This window comes from Trichomycterus rosablanca, chromosome 4 (assembly GCF_030014385.1).
Source record: "Trichomycterus rosablanca isolate fTriRos1 chromosome 4, fTriRos1.hap1, whole genome shotgun sequence".
Lineage (NCBI taxonomy): Eukaryota > Metazoa > Chordata > Actinopteri > Siluriformes > Trichomycteridae > Trichomycterus > Trichomycterus rosablanca.
The window spans coordinates 10,133,694-10,160,385 of record NC_085991.1 but is presented as its reverse complement, the minus strand read 5'-3'; the positions used below and the strand labels follow the sequence as shown (position 1 = coordinate 10,160,385).

General features: G+C 42.3%; 1 pseudogene; it reads left to right on the top strand.

The window, feature by feature from the left end:
- Positions 1–26,692, top strand: part of LOC134311253 (uncharacterized) — a 98,123-nt pseudogene that overhangs the window by 61,182 nt on the left and 10,249 nt on the right.

Genomic DNA, 26,692 nt, shown 5'->3' with positions numbered 1-26,692 from the left:
GGTGACATTGCACTGACAGCTCAGCAGCTAGCTTGCTACCTTGGCGCTCAGAAGTTTTAATGGTTCTGAGAAGCAGTGACACCAGGGTAAGCACCTTTGAAATTGAAACATGCTTTTCAGTTGATATCTCCCTGGTTGCTTCCTCAAATGGTCTCAGTGCATCGATGGAGAGACTAATGACAGGCCATTCTTCTCCACTTAAACAAAGTGAGCTCTTTCCAAGAAGACAGAGGACTGTGGTAACTGGCTCATTTTGCTCAATCTCACTCCATAAGCCATTTAAACAGCATGCTATAGGCCCTTTAATAGCTTATGCTCAAGTTATTTAGTAGCTGTCCAATCAAATGCCCTGGTTAGTTTCTATTGTAGCATTAACATTAAACACAAAGCTTTGACTAACACATCTTTTAATCTAATCGATGCCTAGAAGCCTGCTCTCAAAGGAACCTTTACTTGTGTGGGAATCCCTGAGGATTAAAAATAGAAAACAAATGGCATTCTAGGTATACTGTGTAATTTTGATGTGTAGCACAATGGAGTGAATGGCAGCATGTTCAGTCCAGGCTTGGATTTCTGCTAACTTGCATCAGCCCTTCAGACCAAATACAGTATTTGCTAATGACATCTGTATTTCTATGCACCTGAAAGCAAATCAGATCTTAGTAGAAAGTCAGTAAATCATGGACTTTAAAGAACTATACTTGATTCATGGGTGCGGCTGCTTAAGTGCTACCATGTATGGTGATACTGCAGAAGGCATGCATAGGTGCTTTGTTTACGCTTGAGGAGATATTAAACTGATGCTGGCAGGATGTTGTGATGTGACACAAGAAAAGAGGCTTTGTCCAAAATTAACAAACTAAAGTGTATATTAGTATCTTATTTTGGAAATTACAAGGGAAGCCATTGTCTGTCTACATTACAATTAGAAATACAGCTGTTACCAGGTGCAAAAACAGTTCATGCTTTTACCACCTCTCCTTTTAATTACAGCAACACCTCATTTTCCAGAAGTTTGATGGATGGATGGATGGATGGATGGATGGATGGATGGATGGATGGATGGATGGATGGATGGATGGATAGATAGATAGATAGATAGATAGATAGATAGATAGATAGAGAAAACTGAGTCAGGAAGGGCATCTAGTTTAAAAACTGTGCCACATCAAATATGCAGATGAGAAGTCAGATTTACATACTGGCTTGGTCGAGGCCCCTGTTAAATGATGGCTACTTGTACTGCAGGGTACCGGTAGAACTATGCTACTGTTAGACCAATGATGAAACAGAAGAAGAAGAAGAATTACTGATGAGTCCATGTTTACCATGGTCTTTCAGCCTCTCATTCATAAACTACTGCTTGAATCTCTAACATTTCTTTACAGTACTTGTAACTTTACCGTTATACTAAGATTTCTGAATCTCACAGTCTAGTGTCAGTCTCAGAGGAGGTTTGGTTGTGAGCTTGGTTACTATCAAGATTTCAGGTTTGTGCAGTTAGGATCTTGCAACAAATGTATAACCTAAACAAAAAGAGAGAGTTTAATATACACTAATATTTAAATACTGACTAATAACAGGGCACATAAACTTCATACATAAAATTCTCCACCAGTGTTTTGGTAAAGAATAAATACTTTAAAATGACTAAAGTTATGAAGTTGCAGCAACACCTGCACTTACTGTGTGTGACTTCCTAGAAACTTGATTCCTCATGTGATGAGTTCAGCACTATTATACAGTAAAAGCTGTGATCAGAAATGGCTCCACTGTGTAACTTACTGCACATTGGGAGATACACAGCACTGATTCTCACTGTAGCATCAGGTAATTCATTACCATTCTAATTAATGCCATGTTATTAAAAATTAAGATTCTAGTTCAGTTTTCTTACAACATTTTTTGTCTTTATAACAGGTGGTTTTGCAGCTGTAATTGGTCCAACAGACAAAGATTCCAACATTGTTTCAAAGGAAACAGAAACTGTTACTCTAAAATGTTCATATGAATCAAGCAGCAGCAACATTCGGCTTTACTGGTACAAACAAAATCCTAACAGCACACTACAGTTTTTACTGTATAAAGGTGCAAAAACCTACAGTGGGTATCAGAGCACTCCTGATGACCCTCGATTAAAAACAGGAACAACCGTTGGTAAAAACTGTACTAACCATCAACAATCTAAAGCTGACAGATTCTGCTCTCTATCACTGTGTTCTTAGAGAAGCAGCCCAGTGATACAAAGCTATTGAGATGCTGTACAAAAACTCACATATTTGAAGTTCCTCAAAGCTCAGAAGATCAAAGTTATTTATGCTTACACATTGTTATCAGTTAACAGCATTCACTCACATGAAAACCACATGCACACAGACAAGATTTTTATTGTTTCTCTATCTCTCTCTAGAAGTGCATACTGGGAGCAAGTGAGCAGAGTGGCAATGGCAGCAGGTGCAGGTGATTTTACTTTCTTTACGTGGCATCACACAGTTTAGGTGGCGTCAGAAGTTGTTGGACATGACTGTGTTATATCTGGGTCTAGAATGAACAGCACGATTGTTGTTTTCCTAAGTACAAAAGAAAAAGCGAACAAACTAGTAAAGAACGGTGTAGTTATAAGTGGCTCACATGTTAGCGTTCTTCCCCTTCTTAGGCCGGCAAAAAGAATCACCGTATCAAACGTACCGCCGTTCATTAAAGACGAACAGCTGATAGAAGTTTTATCCAGATACGGAAAAATGGTTTCCCCAATGAAAAAGATCTTGATTGAGAGCAAATCTCCACTTTTAAAACATGTAGTTTCATTTAGACGTGGTGTGTACATGGTTCTTAATGATAATAATACAGATTTGAACCTGTCCTTTAGTTTCCATGTGGATTATACAGTAGTTGCTACTACTGACACGATTAAATGCCTTGCATGTGGCAGACCTGGGCATCTTATTAGAGCACGCACATTAAAAAATAGAGTCATGTCAAGAGAGGCTTTATTGTAATTTCAGCTATATATAAGTACATATTGAAACGTAACAACGTTCCTCCAGGACCAGGGTGCAACACAGAACAAAAAGTGCAAGACAGTACAGTACACAGTGCAGATAGACAACAGTACAATAAATACAAAAAGACATTTCTAATCTAAAAAGTAATTAAGGGACGAGACTAGAGACAAGTGTTGGTCAGTACATGGTACTGAGTAAATGGTACATGAGGTGAAAAGCGTATTCTGATATGCAGTTAGCAGCATAGGGTTTTTACAGTGTTGTGTAGGTGTGTCCGTGTCCCCAGTCTACATGCTGAAGCTGAAGAGAATGAGTCGCTGGACCATGCGCCCTGTATTGGTGCTGTAACACTGACAGCCTCTGTGCGCTCTGGTGCTCTGGATGTGCCACGCCCCCCTCTCCATGAGCACACTGAGTCTCCAGCCAACGCCCCCTTTTCCATTGGTTCTCCTGGACTAATTACCTCCAGCTGCTCCTTATTTAAGGAGGCAGCTTTTGTACAGACTTTGGGAACTATTTAACTATTTTGGACTTCTATGTTGGTTTGGCTCTGTGTGGCTCAGATCTCTGGTCTCTCTCGTCATGTTAAGTCATGTTCCTAGCTCTTGTTTAGTCATGTTCCTAGCTCTTGTTTAGTCATGTTCCTAGCTCTTGTTTAGTCATGTTCCTAGCTCTTGTTTAGCCATGTTCCTAGGTCTAGTTTAGTCATGTTCCTAGCTCTAGTTTAGTCATGTTCCTAGCTCTTGTTTAGTCATGTTCCTAGCTCTTGTTTAGCCATGTTCCTAGGTCTAGTTTAGTCATGTTCCTAGCTCTTGTTTAGTCAAGTTTATAGCTTTTATGTTCAGCTTTCGTTGTTAATTAAACCTTTGTTCATTTATACATCTCTGCGTGTGTGTCCGCCCTCTTTGTCTTTATCTCGGCTTTGCCCCCTCGTGACATAATAGTTCCCCCCATCAGGACGCAGCGAGATGTCGTTTGTTTCAGGGTTCCCGGAGTTTGACTTCATGGGGTTTCCTCAGACCTTCCCGCTCTGTAAGCCAGCTCCCTATGATGGAAGCGACCATTGCGTCGAGGGCTTCCTTCTTCAGAGCCAGCTCTACCTGCAAGACCTTCTTGACCCTCACCCTACTGAGACACAAAAAGTGCTGTTTATGATGTCAAGGCTGAAGGGTGCTGCGCAAGAATGGGCTAGGCATCTCTGGTCTGAGATGGGAGCTAAGCTGACCTCGGTTAAGGTGTTTGAGGGCCTCATGAGAGCCAAATTTACAGGTAGGAACCCATATGAGTATGGCATAGGGAAGTTTGTGAAACCTCCCGTACCCATTGGAGATGCTCCACGTAGCACAGCGCCCATTGTAGCGTATGCCCGGGATCCAGTGCCTGCTGGGGATGTGACAATTCCCCCAGTACCCACTGCAGATGTGGTCCGGGTGCCAGTGCCCGCTCAAAATGCTTGTGACCGTCCCAGATCTTTGTTAGGAGCCAGTCAGGATCGTTTGTTTAGTAATGCTTCTTGTAGTCACCCCAAGGGCTCCAGGGGTCCTTTTGTTAGTTTGCCGGCTCCAGTTTCAGGTACTCAGGTGAGTTCTCTGTCGGTTCCGTCTGTTTCCTTGACTCATAGTCAGTCTAAGTCTTTGTCTAATACAGTATATGTCCGTCCTCTGCCAGTTCGGGTAGCTTCATGTTCGCCAGTGTCGAGTTCAGTTCAGGTTTAGGTCAGTCAGCCGGTCATGTCTTGTCCGTCTGTCCAAGTCCGTCCTGTCTCTAAGTCAGGTTCTATGAGTTCTAGCTTGTCTAGTCCAATTCCGTGTTCATCTGTCTCTGTCGGCCATGGGTGTCAGTCAGCAGGTCAGTGTTTCAGAGATGGTCTGTCTGTACTTTCGGGCCCTCCTGCCGCCCAGGCAGAGTCGAACAGTTCCAAGTCCTCTCCAGTTTTGTTTCCTGTTAAAGTTACAAGCTATATGTTCCGGTCTGCAGAGTTCAAGCCACAGTCTACTACAGACAATTCTCCTTCAGCTCTGCTGCTGCCGCCACCAGGTTCCAAGCAGCTGATTCACGAAGCCTAAGCAGCTGATTCACGAAGCCTCTTCAGGTTACAAGCAGCTGATTCACGAAGCCTCTTTAGGTTCCAAGCAGCTGATTCCAGACACCTCTACAGGGTCCAAGCAGCTGATTCTGGACGCCCCCCCCCCCCCCCCCCAGTGTTCTCGCAGCTGATTCCAGTGTCTCCAGGGTCCGAACAGCTGACTTCTGATGCATATCCAGGGTCCAAACAGCTGATTACAGACACCTCTCCAGTGTTGTCGCAGCTGATTCCAGTGTCTCCAGGGTCCGAACAGCTGACTTCTGATGCATATCCAGGGTCCAAACAGCTGATTACAGACACCTCTCCAGTGTTGTCGCAGCTGATTCCAGTGTCTCCAGGGTCCAAACAGCTGACTTCTGACGCATATCCAGGGTCCAAGCAGTTGATTCTGGACGCCTCTCCAGTGTTTTCGCAGGTGATTCCAGTGTCTCCAGGGTCCAAATAGCTGACTTCTGACGCATATCCAGGGTCCAAGCAGCTGACTTCCGACGCCTCTCCAGTTTCCAAGCAGCTGATCCAAGAAGCCTCTTCAGGTCCCAAGCAACTGATTCAAGATGAATCTTCAGGTCCCAAGCAACTGATTCAGGATGAATCTTCAGGTTCCAAGCAACTGATTCAAGACGAATCTTCAGGTTCTAAGCAGCTGATTCAAGATGAATCTTCAGTTTCCAAGCAGCTGATTCAAGATGAATCTTCAGTTACCAAGCAGCTGATTCAAGACGTCCCTCCAGGGTTCAAGCAGCTGATTCAAGTCGTCCCTCCAGGGTTCAAGCAGCTGATTCAAGACGTCCCTCCAGGGTTCAAGCAGCTCAGTCCGGACGCCTCTCCAGGGTCCTCGCAGCTGAGTGATGTTTCTTCAGTGTTTTCACAGTTGACTTCGGACGCCTCTCCAGGGTCCTCACAGCTGATTCAAGGAGTTTCTCAAGGATTTTCGCAGCTGACTACGGACGCCTCTCCAGGGTCCTCGCAGCTGATTCAAGAAGTTTCTCAAGGGTTTTCGCAGCTGACTCCGGACGCCTCACCAGGGTCCTCGCAGCTGATTCAAGGAGTTTCTCAAGGATTTTCGCAGCTGACTCCGGACGCCTCACCAGGGTCCTCGCAGCTGACTCCAGACGCCTCTTCTCCAGGGTCCTTGCAATTGACTCCGGACGCCTCTTCTCAAGGGTCCTCGCAGTTGACTCCGGACACCTCTTCTCAAGGGTCCTCGCAGCTGACTCCGAACGCCTCTTCTCAAGGGTCCTCGCAGCTGACTCCGGACGCCTCTTCTCCAGGGTCCTTGCAATTGACTCCGGATGCCTCTTCTCAAGGGTCCTCGCAGCTGACTCCGGACGCCTCTTCTCAAGGGTCCTCGCAGCTGACTCCGTACGCCTCTTCTCAAGGGTCCTCGCAGTTGACTCCGGACGCCTCTTCTCAAGGGGCCACGCAGTTGACTCCGGACGCCTCTTCTCAAGGGGCCACGCAGCTGACTCCCGAAGCCTCTTCGCCAGGCTCCACGCAGCTGACTCCCGAAGCCTCTTCGCCAGACTCCACGCAGCTGGTTTCTGTTTCCATGTTGGAGCTCCCTGACGGCGCTTCTGTTCCTGAGTTGGCGCCCCCCGATGGCGCTCCTGTTTCCAAGTTGGCGCCCCCTGATGGCGCTCCTGTTTCCTCATTGGCGCTCCCCGATGGCACTTTAGTTCTCAAGTCGGCGCCCCCGATGGCGCTTTAGTTCTCAAGTCGGTGCCCCCCGATAGCGCTTTAGTTCTCAAGTCGGTGCCCCCCGATAGCGCTTTAGTTCTCAAGTCGGTGCCCCCCGATAGCGCTTTAGTTCTCAAGTCGGCGCCCCCCGATGGCGCTTTTTAAATGACTTTAAATTTGCCCCACAGGGCCCAGGACCTCCTTGTTTTAGTTTTTTTTTGTTTTGCAAGGCACAACAGGGTTATGTAACACTGACAGCCTCTGTGTGCTCTGGTGCTCTGGATGTGCCATGCCCCCCTCTCCATGAGCACACTGAGTCTTCAGCCAACAGCCCATTTTCCATTGCAATTCTCCTGGACTAATTACCTCCAGCTGCTCCTTATTTTTGGACTTCTATGTTGGTTTGGCTCTGTGTGGCTCAGGTCTCTGGTCTCTCTCGTCATGTTAAGTCATGTTCCTAGCTCTTGTTTAGTCATGTTCCTAGCTCTTGTTTAGTCATGTTCCTAGCTCTTGTTTAGCCATGTTCCTAGCTCTTGTTTAGTCATGTTCCTAGCTCTAGTTTAGTCATGTTCCTAGCTCTAGTTTAGTCATGTTCCTAGCTCTAGTTTAGTCATGTTCCTAGCTCTTGTTTAGTCATGTTCCTAGCTCTTGTTTAGCCATGTTCCTTGCTCTAGTTTAGTCATGTTTATAGCTTTAGTTTAGTCATGTTCCTAGCTCTTATTTAGTCAAGTGTATAGCTTTGTGTTCAGCTTTCGTTGTTAATAAAACCTTTGTTCATTTATACATCTATGCGTGTGTTTCCGCCCCCTTTGTCTTTATCTGGGCTTTGCCCCCTTCGTGACAGGTGCTGCCGTCCTCACAATATGTCTCATCGGCTCTGCTGTGTTCTGCAGCGAAAAATCGTTTTGTCAGGGTTTCCTCCAAACTAATAAAAAACTTCATTGTCCCATCCCTGAGTCATGCAACACCTCACCTCATCCAGGAGCAAATGAAAGAGTTATTGCTGTAACAGAGTCTATTGCAGACTAAGCTGTGCTGAAGTCCCGTGTAGATACACAAGGTCCATACCCTCATACATCTGCCTCAGTTGCAGAAGTTATGTGCTTCTTGACATAGCTCAAAGCTTTATCCGCATCTGTAAATTTGTTTTCCTCTCCATTGTGGGTGATGCCGAGTTGAGCTGGAAACAGTAAGCCATAACGGATCCCCTGGCGATTGTGCAACATCTCAGCTCAGAACCTCCGTGAATGCAGCCCTGGCCTTCATGACGCTTGCAGTGTAATCAGGTACGATAGCAATCGTGTCTTCATTCATCCGAAGCAGTGTAAGACTTCTACACAGTCCTGATAATGGTGTAGGTTAGCTATGATAGCACGAGGCTTCCCGTCTGGTCTTCTTGGAGCCAGGCTTCTGTGTGAGTGATTCACAAGCATGACTTTATCTAACTAACGCACGTCTCTTAGCAACTTTGAGACCGATGCAGTTGAACTCGAGCCATTGGTCTCAGAAACCCCTAGGATGCTGATATTACGCCTCCTCATCCTTCCCTCCATGTCCACACACTTCTGTCTTCGCTCTGCCAGCTCTGTTTTTAAGTCAGCCACTTTTACCTGTAGAGTTGTAACTTCGTCTGATCAGGAAGATAGTCCACCTTCCACTACCTTAATGGTGGTCTTCATCTGGTTGAATCGCCGCCATGTTGTTCATGATTTCCGTTTTAACTGCTTGTAGCTCAGTTTTAAGGCACTTTTAATTTCTGCTTTAATCACCGCTGAGATGTCAGCTTTCAGTGAGAGAAGAATCTCTGATTTTAAAGCAGTAACATCCATCCCCAGGGCGTCTGAGGAAGGCGTGGACAAACGAGCCGGAGGAACGTGAAGCCGAGGCTGCACAAGGCCTAGTACTTGGACGTCTGGTGTATTTATATTTATGCAGATTCGCTGCCATTGACTCGTATATACACCACCAGTGAACTTCAGCAGCACTGAGGTATGGAATGTATCAGACTTTGTGTGGAAAAAAGTGTACGTAAAAGCGCTATTAAACGTATAAAAAAAAACCTCTGCGGGAGCTCAAACCAAACACGTCTTATTCCATCACGAGCTCAGCAGCACCCCCCCAAAAGAATGATACATTTGATAGGCTTTTTTTTTTACAATGCCAACTCTCGCACCCAAAGTGAGAATCATACACCTAGAGCAACGCTGCGTGACTGACCCTTCAAAAGGGTTAAAACATGAAACATATTTAAATGCTTAAAATAATAAAAACGGTTTTAATCAGTTAACTGTAAAAACATATTTTAGAATAACTCTGGCATGATTTTTATAAAGGTTTTTTTTTGTTGTTGTTTGTTTTAATTGTACGAGGACAAAATTTAAGCTAAAGGTTAGAATTTTAATAATGTGGACTGGCATCCATGTAGAAAGCTGTTCAAGTTTTGCCATTTAATCACCCTGTTTCATTTCCATTTGCACACTGGGATTAGAACCTGAAGAGGCAGTTTATGAATTAACGATGTTTACAGAACTATGAAATAGGACATGGGTAAACAAGGGCTCCTCTGGGATTTGAACCCGGGACCTCTCGCACCCTAATCCAGCCTGAACAAACGCCAGGGCATTTCTTTGACCTCCGTGGCTTAGCATCAAAACCACGTTGACTGGTTGCACTGGGAAGTTTATTCAAGACAAAACAAAATTCAATGCAGAGCTTCATTAAAGCATTTCTTAATATTTTATTTAGATTTTCAGACAAGATCAACAATGAACAAAAAAAATCCACACTATACATAAATAATGCATTTAGAAAAAATATTTAGTATATAAGTACGAAATATGTATTATATGGAAAGGTTAAAAATAATAATAAAATAAATAGATAAATAAATAAAATATATAAATTAATTAAAAAAAAAAAAAATAATAAAAACAGGAGTTAGATTAAAAAATTAAAAAATAAAAATAAATAAATAAATAAAATAAAATTATGGCCTCTTAAGTACATCCAAAAATGCCTTCCAAACAGAAAGAGATCGCCCCAGTGCAATTGCACCAGAGCACCTCAACCGTTCTAGTTGAGCAACTGTGGTCATCTCAGATAGCCATCTTCTGAAACATGGAGCCTGATAAGATTTCCAGTTAAGAAGAATAATTTTCTTAGCTGCAACCATGCCGGTCATATCCAAAGAGTGCTAAGGCCACATTGGGATAAATGCGAACATTAAATACATCTGACAGCAGTAAGAAAATATTGGTCCAAAAGCTATAGAGTAGGGGACAAAACCAAAACAGGTGAGCTAAAGTGCCCTCTGCAGTTTTGCATTTGTCACACAAAGGAGAAACAGAAGGATAGATTTTACTTAATCTGGTTTTTGAGAAGTGGAATCTGTGAAGCACTTTGAACTGTATTAATCTATATCTTGAGTTAATAGAGCATTGTGAAACTCTAGACAAGCTTTCACTCCAGTCCTGCTCTGTTATTGAAGTACCAATTTCCCGGGCCCATTCCTCCCTATACTTATTGGTATCAGGGGATGGAGATACAAGTGGCACAAACTGAGTAATTAAATGACTCCTGATAGGACTTGAGAGGAAAAAATCTGAAATTGGGTGAATGGCAGGTTTGGAAACGTAATTTGGGATATGATTTTGGGCATAACTTCTAACCTGTAGGTAGCGAAAAAAATGTGTATTGGGCAGAACAAATCTTTCACTCAACTGAGCAAATGTGGCGAATATATCATCAATATACAAATCCCCGATACATCGGAGGCCCTTATCAGCCCATATGGAGAAAGTCTTATCCGTTAGTGAGGGAAGAAAAGAGTGGTTACACAAGATAGGACTATGAATTGATATAGATGGCACTTTACAGTAAGTTCTGATCTGATTCAGAATTTTTAATGAGTTTTTGACTACAAAGTTTTTACTGATTTGTAAACTTTCATACCTCACCTCAGCGAAAAGCAAAGCAGGAAGAGAGGATCTTGCAATTGACCTCTCTTCTAGACTGACCCAGCGTGGTAGCTCTAGGGATGTGGCTTTGTGAGGAAAGGCCCGATTCCAGAAAGTAAGAGCCCTAGCATTTGCTGCCCAGTGAAAAAATTTAAACTGAGGTAAGCCCAGGCCTCCCTTCTTTAATGGTTTCTGAAGATGAATCCTTGAGATCCGAGCTATTTTGTTTGCCCAGACAAATGATAAAATTGTTGAATCAAGTTTCCTAAAGAATGTAGCTGGTAGATATATGGGAAGATTTTGAAAAAGGTACAAAAACTTTGGTAGTGTGACCATTTTAATAGCATTGATGCGGCCTATCAAGGATAGCGGAAGTAATTTCCATTGTTCAATATTCTCCTTGAGTTTGTCCAGAGCGCCTAAAAAATTCAGCTTAAATAGCAATCTAGGGTTCCTGGGAATTTTAAGGCCAAGATATGTAAAATATTCATCTACTAATTTGAAAGGTAATGTGCTAAGAAAGTGAGGATCCAAATTCCTGGATAATGGCAGAAACTCACTTTTTGACCAGTTAATTGTATATCCTGAAAATTTACCAAATATATCAATATAGTTTAACAAGCTGGGAACTGAAGAAACCGGGTCGGAAATATACAAAAGTAAGTCATCAGCATACAAGCTTACTAAACAGTCTGTATCTCCAAACTTAATGCCCTTGATTTGTAGGTGACTCCTTATCCCAACAACTAATGGCTCCAGGGCAATGTCGAAAAGTAGGGGAGACAGAGGGTCCCCCTGTCTTACGCCTCTGTAAAGATCAATAGGTTCTGAGCGATCACCATTCGTCAATACCGCTGAGGTTGGGCACAAGTACAGCATCTTAACACAATTAATGAAAAAGTCACCAAATCCAAACTTGTTTAAAGTGTTAAACATATATGGCCACTCTATTTGATCGAATGCCTTCTGTGCATCAAGTGAAATAATTGCACCAGGAGACCCAGCCTCATACTCTGTATATAAAACATTAAGAAGTAGACGCACATTAGAAAACAAAAATCTATTCGGTATAAATCCAGTCTGATCAGGGTGTACTATTTCAGCTGCATATGTTGCCAATCTGAGTGCTAATATTTTGGAAAAGATCTTCTGGTCAAAATTTAGCAAGGAAATGGGCCTAAAAGAAGCAGGATCGGTAGGGTCTTTACCCTTTTTTAGTATCAGGCACACATTTGCCTCATATAAAGATTTAGGAAGTTTACCATTTTTATAAGAATCCTTTAGCATTCTTAGGATCAGTGGCACAAGTTTGGAAGAAAAAGCTTTATAAAATTCACAGCCAAACCCATCAGGGCCAGCAGCCTTACCAGATGGAAAAGACCGTATGGCTCTGAGAACATCTGCCTCAGTGAATGGTAAATCCAATTCCGTTTTGGCTGTTTTGGAGAGATTTGGAAGATCTATAGTGTCAAAAAAATTGTCAAGGGCATCCTCAGTGTCTGGGTATTTGGAGGAGTAAAGGTCAGAATAGAACTCTTTAAAGCGGTTGTTTATCTCTTTGGGGTTTGTAATAAGCTCGCCCGTACTTGATGTTATTTTATAGATCGCCTGTTTAGCCAAGACCCCCTTCAACTGCCTCGCTAAACTCCGCTCAGGCTTATCACCAAGCTCAAAATGTTTTTGTTTTAACTTAAGCAGGAGAGACTCTACTCTTTTACCAATGATTGAGTTATACTCATATTTTAAACACAGAATTTTATTATAGTCTGACTGTGAGAGTGAAACTCTATAGGCTTTTTCGAGTAGTTCGAGCGATTTTTCTATCTCCTTTAATCTGGCATTCAATTCTCGCTTTTTGGAAGCTTCAAATGAAAATATATGACCCCTAAGAACAACTTTTAGCGTCTCCCATAATATAGAATCTGATACATCACCAGTATCATTAAACCCTATAAAATCGTCAAGCTTTGTATTTACATATATTAGAAATGTAGGATCTTTAAGCAAGCTCGGGTTAAAACGCCAGCTATAACTCTGTCTCGGGAGGATATCCGAGAGATGGAGTGACACTGGGCTGTGATCTGAAATTAATATATTGTGATATTTTGTATTGGTGATCTTAGAGATTAGTTCTGATGAAATCAAAAAGTTATCAATCCGGGTGTAGGATTTATGAACATGTGAATAGTAAGAGTATTCTCTATCCGTTGGATGATGTAATCTCCATATATCCACCATATTTCTAGTTTTTATTAAGTTATTAAGGACCTGTACTGCTGCTAATGTAGGCGGGGGTTTTGAAGAAAGTCTGTCCATATATGGATCCAAACAGCAGTTAAAGTCACCACCCAAAATCACATTAGAGAATGTAACTGGAATTAGGTCAAATACCTTACAGAAGAAATTGTGGTCATCAAAATTTGGAGCATATATATTGACCAATGTTAAAGGAAAGAGGTTAATATAACCTGATACCAAGATGAACCTGCCACGCGGGTCCACCTTAGTTGTCTCTAAGCGAAATGGAATGTTTTTTTTAAACAGAATAGCCACACCCCTGGCCTTAGATGTATATGGAGCCTGATAACTTTGACCTATCCAACTGACCCTAAGCTTGGATTGGGATGTGGGAGAGATATGCGTTTCCTGCAAAAAAATGATATCAGCTTTTAATGATTTAAGATGTGAAAAGACTCGCCCCCGCTTAATTGGATGTCCTAGTCCCTTCACATTCCAGGAAGCTATTGAGATGCCATTAACAACAGAATCATTCATCATTTGCTAAGGCAATATTATTAACCAGGAGTACAAGAGGCCAAAAAAATAAAAAAATTAAAAAAAAATAAAGAAAAAAGAAAAGTTGAAGGTGAACTATCATGTAAACCCGCTGAACATACCACCCCTCCCACCCCCTCGTAACTGGCACGCCTCCCTAACGAAGCACCATTTCTGAACGATCGAACAGTACAGTCGTGAAGTGACATCACTGAGAAAAAGAAAAAAAAAAAGAGAACAGATCCAAACCAACCATTCCGTCCGCTCCGCAATTGAAGGAAACTACATACAGACAAAAACCCTGACCATTAGTACACTACTAATATAACACACCTACGCAAAGAAAAGTTTAAAGAACATTATTAGTTATAGGTAAAGCAGCCTACCGTACAAACACACTTCTCGCGTGTATTTACGCGCGCGCACGCGCGCCCACGCACACAGATTCGTGCATACAAATCCGTGCGTAGAGTAACAATACTGTCATTTCTCCTAATTACCCAAGCAAAGTAAACCATGAGACAATGTCCCAACATTAGTCCGAAAGAGGAAATAAGAGTATAATCGAGGTAGGTTCTTAGCCCATTTATAACCATTCTTGAGCGTAACCAACAGTGATTATAACCAACGCATCAGTTTTCAGACACCGCAGCCCCTTCCAGTTCAGCGTGAAGGAAGCGTCTCGCCTCCTCCACTTCAGTGAAGATTCTAGGACGACCCGCAATGTCAATATGAAGTTTAGCAGGAAAGCGGAAGCTATGTGAAACATTAGAATTTCTCAGCTCCTTTAGCAAATCTGTGAACTGTTTACGCTTCCGTATAACAGCCTCCGAATAATCCGGGAAAATCAGAATTTTACATCCCTGAAAGCTGAGGTTGGAATTCTGTCTTCTCAGGCGCAGAATTTTCTCCTTTACCTGGTAAAGGTGAACACAGGCGATGATGGGGCGTGGTCTAGCACCATCTGCCGGTCGAGGTTGCAAGCTCCTGTGAGCCCTATCAATAACAATGGGTGATTCAAAGTTATCTTTACCCAGCACCTGCAGTAACAATTCCGTTACAAACTCTGTCGGCCTTCCTTTTTCAGCTCCTTCAGGGACGCCGATAATCCGAATATTATTTCTGCGAGATCTGTTTTCCAAATCCTCGACTTTAAGCCTCAGGGACTCATTTAGCTTTTCAGTCTGACTTAGTTTTAATTCGAGCTCGGACAGCCGTACATCCTGTTCAACAGCATTCTCCGCCATAGCGTCCAGTCTCTCCGCAAACTCTCTTTGCGTCGCATGGACATTCTGAAGAGCCTGATCAATAGAGACGAGTCGAGCTAAAATATTGTGCTGTCCCTCTATTAACGGCTTTACCCAAGCAGGAGGGGTCTCAGGGCCTCCCGAATCCTCAGTAGAGAGGCCAGCGGGAGATTCAGCCAAATCAGCCACGCCACGGGCCTCGACGGGCTTTTGTTTAACAGACTTTGGTGGCATTATCATGTACAATTGGTGATATTATATTGACAAACGCTGTCCAGTCGATTAACAATAATGCAGAGGTATAGAAACTAAGTAGATGGTCAAGATTTAAACTATTTTAAAGCAAAATCACGGAGCGGAAGAAAAAGACATCTTACTCCATCGCTGCTCGCTAGCGCCCCCCCATTAAAGCATTTCTAACAGTTTAAGCATGAGGTGTCATTAAAGACTCAAATAAAAAGACTTGTAAGCATTTGACAGGAGTTGTGTGCAGTCCCACTGATTTTATGCTTCACGCTGTTTACATTATGTATCATGTTTATCCAGTGGTGTATAGTAACGAAGTAATAATACTTCGTTACAGTACTTAAGTAGTTTTTTGAAGTATTTGTACTTTACTGGAGTATAAAAACTTTTACTCCACTACATTTTCTAAAGAAATTGTGTACTTTTACTCCGTTACATTCGCTGTATGTAAATTCGTTACTCGTTACTACAAAATTAAAGTTAAATGATGTGAGATGTGTGACGGACTGCACGCTGGTTTGGTGAATCTGCGCTTGTAAGTTAGATGGTGGTTAAACACATTAATGCGCATGTGCAAACGTTCTCTAAAAGCTATCAGAGTTTTCTAAAAGTGCGTCGTTCACCCAAAGACACGCAAATATGGACATTTCAGAAGCTCCTGGTCCAACACACTGATGTAAGTTAACAATGATTAACAAAGTAAAGCTGCAGCATCAGCGTTTTATTCATATTATTAGCATTAACATTGTTCAGATATCTACCTACCATTTTTACCGATTACATTCGAACCACAAATAAAACATTTCATAAATCATTAAATTTGTTTGGAATTCATTGACTGCAAAACTCATGAAGACACGTCCATTATTTTTAAAAACTCACCTACGAACAAATATTTCCTCAGATAACTTCTGTATTAGACCAGTAGAGGAGAGATTCATGGTGCTGAGGAACATGTAGCACGTCTTTAACCCTTTAATCATCTCAAAAAGAACTCAACTTATCCAACTTATTATTAATGATTTTTCAGCTGTGGCTTCAAGTTAGAAACGGTGTTTTCTTAAAGTAAGAATACCAATATTTTTTTAGTTTAACACATGCCATTCAGTGAATAGATACAGCCCAAAAAGATTATTTAAATACAGCTTATTTTACTCAAATATTTTGATTTAAAATAATAATTGAACAGATCATTAAAGGGATAAAAGTGCCACATGTTTTGTTAAACTATCTTGAGTTTTGCTTATTATAACAAAATTATTTTTTTGTTATTGAAATATACTACCCAAATAAAAAAAATGGGACAGTATAGAAAATGCAAATAAAATAGATGCAGTGTTTTTTACATTTACATCGACTCACATTCTAAAAACGTTGGAACAGGAACATTTAGGGCTAGTAATAAGTAAAAAAAAAAAAAACTAAATAATGTCATGATTTCGAACAGGTGATGTCAACAGATGATCATGAATTGGCACAAATCATTTCATTCAGATGGAAGGAAGAAAACAGGTTAATTGTTAAGGTGGTGTACAGGCTTAAAAGAACAATCTTTATATTTAAAATTACCGCTTCCATTTATACTAACAGCATTTACTTTTACTTCTACTTTTAATACTTAAGTACATTTAATATCAAATTACTTTTGATACTTAAGTACATTAAACATCAGATACTTTTAGACTTTTACTCAAGTAATATTCTAAAAGGTGACTTTTACTTCTATCAAAGTAAATTTCTGGTAAGATACTTGTACTTTTACTCAAGTATGGCCTTCCGGTACTTTATACACCACTGTGTTTATCCACCCAAACTGTACAAGACAAACGTTGTGACGCTGTCTTTAATCGGTTAGTTATACAAAAGATTTTGCTACATTTACATTACCATGATATTTTATCTCGTCGTGTTGACTTCATGCTCCTTGATGTTTGGATTTCGTAACAATTTCAATGCTTTGAAAAAAAACTTGAAGCTGACTGGAAGAATTGTTATGAAAGGTATTTACATCCACATAAGCTTACCAACTTCTACCAGTGTATCAGCATGTGTCATTTTTGTTTGATAATTAGATTTTAACGGGACACTTGATAAGTTTATTGTATAGTTCAACGAAGCATTCAACTAAACAAGGGCTCATCAGCTAGCATCATCACAAGGCTCCAAATAGTAAAAACTTCTTTTAATTCGTCAACTATCAGGACTAGGAAGCATTTGAAAGCTTTGTGCTGTTTTTATAAAGTATCTTTGTAACCCCATGTAATTAGACAGAATTTACATGTTTACCAATTTAATGCCACCTTTCATTTCTAATTGCACACTGTGATACATTTTAAAGAGACATTTTGATAATCAACATTTTTTAGTGAAAGAGCAGGGGATTAAAGAAGGGATCTACCTGGATTTTATCAAGAAACCTACACAACCTTCACTTTTGCAGGATAAACGTTTTTAATGACTCATTAGTAAATCGTTACACAACACCCTGTCCATAAATCTGTATTTTTACATTTCTGTTGAGATGCGTCTCGCTTTAACTTGTTTACAAAAATTTGCTAATACACACCGGGGAAAATCACCCAAAAATGAGTCATTTCTGAGAGAAAATCAGGCATGGACACAGTTTTTTCTAATCCTAATAAATATGAGATGCTAAAAATGACCAGAACAATCAGTTACTAGTAATTTCTTAAAGCTTTTTTACAGAAGCTGATTTTTTTGTTTTGCTTGTTTTGTATTTAATGCTTTGTTGTGTTGTAACATTATCTCAGATTTAACCTCTATTAAATTTACCTGAATATTACAATAACCGAACTGATCAGTTGTAGAACAGCTGATTTTTTTTTTTTTTCTGCACACAGATGTAGAAAGGAAAGTAAACACATGATGGCAGGCTTCATCTATATTTTACTAAACACTGTAACAGCTGCACTGTTGGAAAGAGAAGCTGAAGAAAAGAAGTGATTCAAACATGTATAAGAATGATAACAGGCTTTAAGCTGCACTAGTCTGCAGTTCAGTCATGGCATTGCTTGGTTTTGTTTGCCTTCTTTCAGTCATTTTAGGTGAGAAATAATATTATATCTAATGTATTTTTAATAATCTAATGTTTTTTATTTGTTTTTAATTAAATTAACATTTATTTTTCTTTTCTTTTTTTAAGTTTATACCTCTGCACAGACTATTACATCAGTTTCTACCACTGAAAATGTCTTGGAGGGAAACTCTGTTACTTTATCCTGTAATTACAGTGGATCTGGAAGAGATGAGCTGCAGTGGTATCATCAGTCCTCCACATCCAGACCAGAGTTCATTATTCTGGTTGCTGACTATCAAAAAGAAGCTCCAGGTTCTAAGTTTTCTGCAAAGATAAATGAAGCTAAAAATCGAGTGGATCTGAAGATCTTCTCTGCTGCAGTATCAGATTCTGCTCTCTACTACTGTGCTCTGAGGCCCACAGTGACAGGAAATCATAACATACTGTACAAAAACCAAACACCTACATTACATGTGATACACTGTCAAAAATATTGTCAATACAACTTGATATAATAATATTATATTAATATAATAAAATTGTATAGTTCTATATATAATATTAACCTTAATATAACCTTATTCTGTGCTTAGACCACTGTAATAATATCATATTTTTTAGTTATTAAATTTTATTTGTTATTAATTAATGAGTAATAAGTAATTTAAGACAAATTGTTTTTAGTGCTTTTTATAAATCCTACATTAGGTTTTGTGTTTTTCTTATTGGTGTAGTTGTGTGTCTGTTGTCTGAACAAAATGAATGTTAATTATGTATTTTTAAGTATACAGTAATGCTAACAGTGCCGTTTATTGCCACTCACTCTTGATGACATCATTAACATGTGCCACTGATCTACAACTCATCCGCAATAGCCATTCAGACATTAAAACACACTGATCTACTTTTAAACTGTTATCATTTTAAATAATCATCTACTAATGCCACATCTAAAAACACTGTTTAAACACAATAAAAATCACTTTATAAATTATAACTGTCACGGTGGGGCTAAGGACTAAACAAAGACAAGACAAAGGGGGCGGACACACACGCAGAGATGTAGGGCAAGATATTTATTAATGAACTAAACAAGGGAATGACAAGAGTATGGAACATGAACTAGGTACACGGACTGGGAACACAGACTGGGAACACGGACTGGGAATATAAACTAGGGATACAGACTAAACATAGGTTAGGAACATAGGCTAAACATAAGCTAGGAACATTGGCTAAACACAGGCTAGGAACACTGGCTAAACACAGGCTAGGAACACTGGCTAAACACAGGCTAGGAACACAAACTAAACATAAGCTAGGAACACTGGCTAAACACAAGCTAGGAACACTGGCTAAACACAGGCTAGGAACACTGGCTAAACACAGGCTAGGAACACTGGCTAAACACAGGCTAGGAACACTGGCTAAACACAGGCTAGGAACACTGGCTAAACACAGGCTAGGAACACTGGCTAAACACAGGCTAGGAACACTGGCTAAACACAGGCTAGGAACACAAACTAAACATAAGCTAGGGACATTGGCTAAACACAGGCTAGGAACACTGGCTAAACGCAGGCTAGGAACACTGGCTAAACGCAGGCTAGGAACACTGGCTAAACACAGGCTAGGAACACTGGCTAAACACAGGCTAGGAACACAAACTAGGAACTGACTACAAACAAGTGCCAGAAACATAGAGCAAACCAGAGTCAAAAGAAACCAAAGTAATCACCTAGGAAGTCCAACACAAACAAGTCAAAAATAACCACCATAAACCAAAATAACCCCTGCCAGCCTGTTCCTCAGCTCTCCTTTTTAAACTGGTCCCTGATTAGGAACAGCTGGGGCTGATTGCTCAGGGGGACCAATCAGGAGTGAGGCATGGCAGGAGTGAGTGTGCTCACGGAGAAGAGGGGCGTGGCACATATGAGCACCCCAAGGCTAGCAGTGTGACAGATGCCCCTCCCAAAGGCACTACACCTGGAGTGCCTAAAAAAAACAAAAACAAGGAGGTCCTGGGCCCTGCGGGGTAAATTTGAAGTCATTAAAAATGTCCTCAGGCAGGCATGACAAAAGTTCAGATGCGCCGTCGGTGGGTGCTGATAAAGAACCAGGAGCACCCTCTGGGGGTGCTGACTTGACAGGAGCGCCTTTGGAGACAGGAGTGCCATCAGGGGGCACCGACTCGGGAACAAGAGCGCCATCGGAGGGCGCCAACTCGGGAACAGAAGCACCATCAAAGGACTCCAACTCTGGAACAGGAGCGCCATCAGGGGGCGCCAACTCAGGAACAGGAGTGCCGTCGGAGGACACCAACTCAGGAACAGAAGTGCCGTCGGAGGACACCAACTCAGGAACAGAAGTGCCGTCGGAGGACACCAACTCAGGAACAGGAGTGCCATCAGGGGGCACCAACTCAGGAACAGAAATCAACTGCGGTGAGCCTGGCGAAGAGGCTTCGGGAGTCAGCTGCGGTGAGCCTGGCGAAGAGGCTTCGAGAGTCAGCTGCGGTGAGCCTGGCGAAGAGGCTTCGGGAGTCAGCTGCGGTGAGCCTGGCGAAGAGGCTTCGGGAGTCAGCTGCGGTGAGCCTGGCGAAGAGGCTTCGGGAGTCAGCTGCGGTGAGCCTGGCGAAGAGGCTTCGGGAGTCAGCTGCGGTGAGCCTGGCGAAGAGGCTTCGGGAGTCAGCTGCGGTGAGCCTGGCGAAGAGGCTTCGGGAGTCAGCTGCGGTGAGCCTGGCGAAGAGGCTTCGGGAGTCAGCTGCGGTGAGCCTGGCGAAGAGGCTTCGGGAGTCAGCTGCGGTGAGCCTGGCGAAGAGGCTTCGGGAGTCAGCTGCGGTGAGCCTGGCGAAGAGGCTTCGGGAGTCAGCTGCGGTGAGCCTGGCGAAGAGGCTTCGGGAGTCAGCTGCGGTGAGCCTGGCGAAGAGGCTTCGGGAGTCAGCTGCGGTGAGCCTGGCGAAGAGGCTTCGGGAGTCAGCTGCGTTGACCCCTGAGAAGAGGCGTCCGGAGTCAGCTGCGTGGACCCTTGAGAAGAGGCGTCCGGAGTCAGCTGCGTGGACCCTTGAGAAGAGGCGTCCGGAGTCAGCTGCGAGGACCCTTGAGAAGAGGCGTCCGGAGTCAGCTGCGAGGACCCTGGCGAAGAGGCGTCCGGAGTCAGCTGCGAGGACCCTGGCGAAGAGGCGTCCGGAGTCAGCTGCGTGGACCTTTGAGAAGAGGCGTCCGGAGTCAGCTGCAAAAACACTGGAGAAACGTCATTAATCAGCTGCACAAATCCTTGAGAATCTCCTTGATTCAGCTGTGAGGACTCTGGAGTGGTGTCCAAAGTCACTTGCGAAAACACTGGAGAAACGTCAGTCAGCTGCGAGGACCCTGGAGAGGCGTCCGAAGTCAGCTGCGAAAATTCTTGAGAAACTCCTTGAAACAGCTGTGAGGACTCTGGAAAGGCATCTGAAGTTAACTGCGAAAACACTGGAGAAACGTCATTAATCAACTGCACACATCCTTGAGAAACTCCTAAATTAAGCGGTGAGGACCCTGGAGAGGCGTCCGAAGTCACTTGCGAAAACACTAGAGAAACATCACTCAGCTGTGAGGACCCTGGAGAGGTGTCCGAAGTCACTTGCAAAAACACTGGGGAAACGTCACTTAGCTGCGAGTACCCTGGAGAGGCGTCCGAAGTCAGCTGCAAAAATCCTTGAGAAACTCCTTGAAACAACGGTGAGGACCCTGGAGAGGCGTCCGAAGTCACTTGAGAAAACACTGGGGAAACGTCACTTAGCTGCTTGGACCCTGGAGAGGCGTCCGAAGTTAGCTGCGAAAACACTGGAGAGGCGTCCGAAATCAGCTGCTTGGACCCTGGATATGCGTCAAAAGTCAGCTGTTTGGACCCTGGAAAGACCGGACTCAGCTGCGAAAACACTGGCGAGGCGTCCGGAATCAGCTGCTTGGACCCTGGATATGCGTCAGAAGTCAGCTGTTTGGACCCTGGAGAAACTGGACTCAGCTGCGAAAACACTGGAGAGGCGTCCGAAATCAGCTGCTTGGACCCTGGATATGCGTCAGAAGTCAGCTGTTTGGACCCTGGAGAAACTGGACTCAGCTGCGAAAACACTGGAGAGGCGTCCGAAATCAGCTGCTTGGACCCTGGATATGCGTCAGAAGTCAGCTGTTTGGACCCTGGAGAAACTGGACTCAGCTGCGAAAACACTGGAGACATTGGACAGACTTGGACAGACGAACTCGGCCTAGGACTGACCCGAACTTGAGAACACGGCACTGGGGCCGGTGAACAAACAAAAAGACCCCTGGAGCCCTTGGGGTGACGACGAGAAAATTGAGCTCGCATGAGGCCCTCAAACTCTTGCACAGAGTTCAGCACTGCTCCCTTCTCAGTCCAGAGCTGCCTCGCCCATTCTCGCGCAGCACCCTTCAGCCTAGACATCATGAACATCACCTTTTGTGTTTCAGAAGGCTGCGGGTCGAGAAGGTTTTGCAGGTAGAGCTGGCTCTGAAGCAGAAAGCCCTCAACCAAAAGGTCGCTTCCATCATAGGGAGCTGGCTTGTAAAGTAAGAAGATTAGAGGAAACCTCATGGAGTCAAACTCCGGAAAATTACTAAGACTAAACATCTCGCTGTGTCCTAGAGAGGGGTTATTATGTCACGGTGGGGCTAAGGACTAAACAAAGACAAGACAAAGGGGGCGGACACACACGCAGAGATGTAGGGCAAGATATTTATTAATGAACTAAACAAGGGAATGACAAGAGTATGGAACATGAACTAGGTACACGGACTGGGAACACAGACTGGGAACACGGACTGGGAATATAAACTAGGGATACAGACTAAACATAGGTTAGGAACATAGGCTAAACATAAGCTAGGAACATTGGCTAAACACAGGCTAGGAACACTGGCTAAACACAGGCTAGGAACACTGGCTAAACACAGGCTAGGAACACAAACTAAACATAAGCTAGGAACACTGGCTAAACGCAGGCTAGGAACACTGGCTAAACACAGGCTAGGAACACTGGCTAAACACAGGCTAGGAACACTGGCTAAACACAGGCTAGGAACACTGGCTAAACACAGGCTAGGAACACTGGCTAAACACAGGCTAGGAACACAAACTAAACATAAGCTAGGGACATTGGCTAAACACAGGCTAGGAACACTGGCTAAATGCAGGCTAGGAACACTGGCTAAACACAGGCTAGGAACACTGGCTAAACACAGGCTAGGAACACAAACTAGGAACTGACTACAAACAAGTGCCAGAAACATAGAGCAAACCAGAGTCAAAAGAAACCAAAGTAATCACCTAGGAAGTCCAACACAAACAAGTCAAAAATAACCACCATAAACCAAAATAACCCCTGCCAGCCTGTTCCTCAGCTCTCCTTTTTAAACTGGTCCCTGATTAGGAACAGCTGGGGCTGATTGCTCAGGGGGACCAATCAGGAGTGAGGCATGGCAGGAGTGAGTGTGCTCACGGAGAAGAGGGGCGTGGCACATATGAGCACCCCAAGGCTAGCAGTGTGACAATAACGTCTGCTTCACAAATATTTAGAGGCATGAATGCACCTAGTCATGTCCAAATATGATGTAAGTCACTATTTATTTATTGTAAATAACACAATTATGTGAAGTAATAGCAGCATGACAGTCATTTGTCAGGAGTCAACATACTTGTTCCTGCATAAGGTTGTGATGTAAATACAGCTAAAAAAAAAAACCAATAAAGTGAATTATCTGCATCTGAAACACCTACTGATTAATTACATTGGTTTCCAAAAGTTTGTGGCATGGATTACTTAAGATGTTGGAAACAGATGCATCTAGATGCATGACATATGAAGGCAGTGTTAACATGAATGCACATGGATTGGGGGTGGGGTGTGGTGGGGTTATGTTCTTTCATACAGTATACACAACTTTTAGTATGCCAGATGTAAATCTGACACTCAGCACAATGATGTTACTCCTTCTCTTCATTTTACTCATTACTGATGAAAATGGTAAGTGTTATACAATAAGTATCATATTTCATTGGGTTTGTATTAAATCCACTATAACAAACATGATAACAATTTTAGTTAAATGTTTTTAATTCCGAATGAGATAAATGTTCTATATTGTTAACATGTTTTATAGCAGAAGCTGCTGAGAGTATTACAGCAGATAAACCCAGCTTAACATCAAATGAAGGCAGCAACATCACACTATCCTGCACATATGAATCAGCATATAATCAACTTTACTGGTATCAACAAAAACCTGGATCAATACCAGAGTTTCTACTGCTGACTAATGAGGGTTTTGTCACCAAGGCTGAACCACCTGACCCAAGAATGTCCATCAGTTTTAACAAAACGAATAAGAAAGTAGAACTGGAGATCAACTCTGCTGGAATACTGATTCCATTTACCTTCTCAAGAACACCAGCTAAAACTGTTGATTAAGTCCTGATAACTACAGGTCTATAATTTGACCTATATACATGTATATATAGAGGTGATATACTGTATAAACAGTGTTTTTGACTCAATTATTCATTGGCATTGTTGAGAGTGAGAATATGCCAAGAAAGAGTACCACAGATGCCATCTTTGCTTTGAGGATGCTGATGGAGAAGTACAGAGAGGGTCAGAAAGAACTTCATTGTGTCTTTGTCGACTTTGTCGATTTAGAAAAAGCGTATTACAGAGTGCCAAGGGAGGAGCTGTGGTGTTGTATGAGGAAATCTGGAGTAGTGGAGAAGTATGTCAGACTGGTACAGGACATGTATGAGGACAGCAGGACAGTGGTGAGATGTGCTATAGGAGTGACAGATAACTTCAAGGTGGAGGTGGAACTACATCAAGGATCAGCTCTGAGCCCCTTCTTGTTTGCTTTGGTGATGGACCGACTAACAGATGAGGTCAGGCAGGAATCCCCATGGACTGTGATGTTTGCAGATGATATTGTGATCTGTGGTGAGAACAGGGAACAGGTGGGAGATAACTTGGAGAGGTGGAGATATGCACTTGAAAAAAGAGGAATGAAAGTCAGCCGTAGCAAGACAGAGTACATGTGTGTGAATGGGAGAGAGACAGGTGGAATAGTGAGGCTACAAGGAGAAGAAGTCACAAAGGTGAAGGACTTCAAGTACTTAGGGTCGACTGTCCAGGAAAATGGGGAGTGTGGTAAAGAGGTCAAGAAGAGAGTTCAGGCAGGATGGAGTGGATGGAGAAAAGTTTCAGGAGTGATTTGTGACAAAAGGGTGACAGCAAAGGTCAAAGGAAATGTTTACAAGACAGTGGTGAGACCAGCTATGTTGTATGGTTTGGAGACAGTGGCATTGACAAAAAGACAGGAGTAAGAAGTGAAAGTGGCAGAACTGAAGATGTTGAGGTTCTCCTGGGGAGTGACAAGGATGGATAAGGTTAGGAATGAGATAATCAGAGGTACAGCACAGTTTAAACAACTAGGAGATAAAGTTAGAGAGGCCAGACTGAGATGGTTTGGACATGTCCAGAGGAGGGACAGCGGGTATATTGGTAGAAGGATGTTAGAAATGCAGCTGCCAGGAAAAGGACAAAGAGGAAGGCCAAAGAGGAGATATTAGAGCTGGATAGGAGATGCAGTTAGAGAGGACATGGAAGTAGTTGGGGTGAGGACAGAGGACGCAGTGGACAGAGTGAGATGGAGGAGGATGACTCGCTGTGGCGACCCCTGAAAAGGGAAAAGCCGAAAGAAGAAGAAGAAGACTGTATAAACAGTGTCTAATTTAAATAGTCTCCACATATACAATTTATTGTGCATTACTGAAAGAATGTTAATTAATACAGTAAGGAATTCATTAAACAGAATGACTTAATAGTATTTTAGTAGTTAACAGCTGTTTTTATTAATGGCTATTCATATGTCACTCATTAAATTGTTAATGTATACATATCATTCATCCATGATGCTCAAATTATTAGTTTATATATTAACTCATTGTTATTAAACTGGTAGTTAGGTGTTAGTATATGCCAATCAACATTTCAACAAAGCAATGCAGGAAATCATACAGACATGAATCATTAGCTACACAACAAACTTAAAAACATAAAAAGTAATCCAAATGACTAAAAGGCTTCTTTTTTTGTTTTGCAAACACAGATGTAGTGTGGAGAAGTATACACATGATGGCAGAATGTATCTACATCATTCTAGACACTGTAACAGCTGTGCTGTTGGAAAGGGAAGTTGAGGAGAGGAAATGGTTAAACATGTTTAAGAATGTCAACAGACTTAGAGCTACATGTGTCTGCAGTTCAGCCATGGCATTGCTCGCTTATCTTTGTCTCATTTTACCTTACTTAGGTAAGACATAACATTTCATTTAAATGTATTAACCTTTAATATTTTTATTTAGTATAAACAGAATACAGAATACAAACAGCAGGAAAAAATTAAATTAATCTGTACTTAACATGTATGTTTATAAATATGATGTGATGGTAGATCTTCAGAGAGTTTCTTCTTACTCTCCCACCTTTTCGCTTAGTCATTAGGAATCTGGGCACTGTTTTTGTCTGATATGCAGTTACCATCTATTTGCAGAACTGAACACTGATTTGATTTAACACTCCAATTTCTTAACAGGTTATAATTCAGCACAGTATGTTAAAG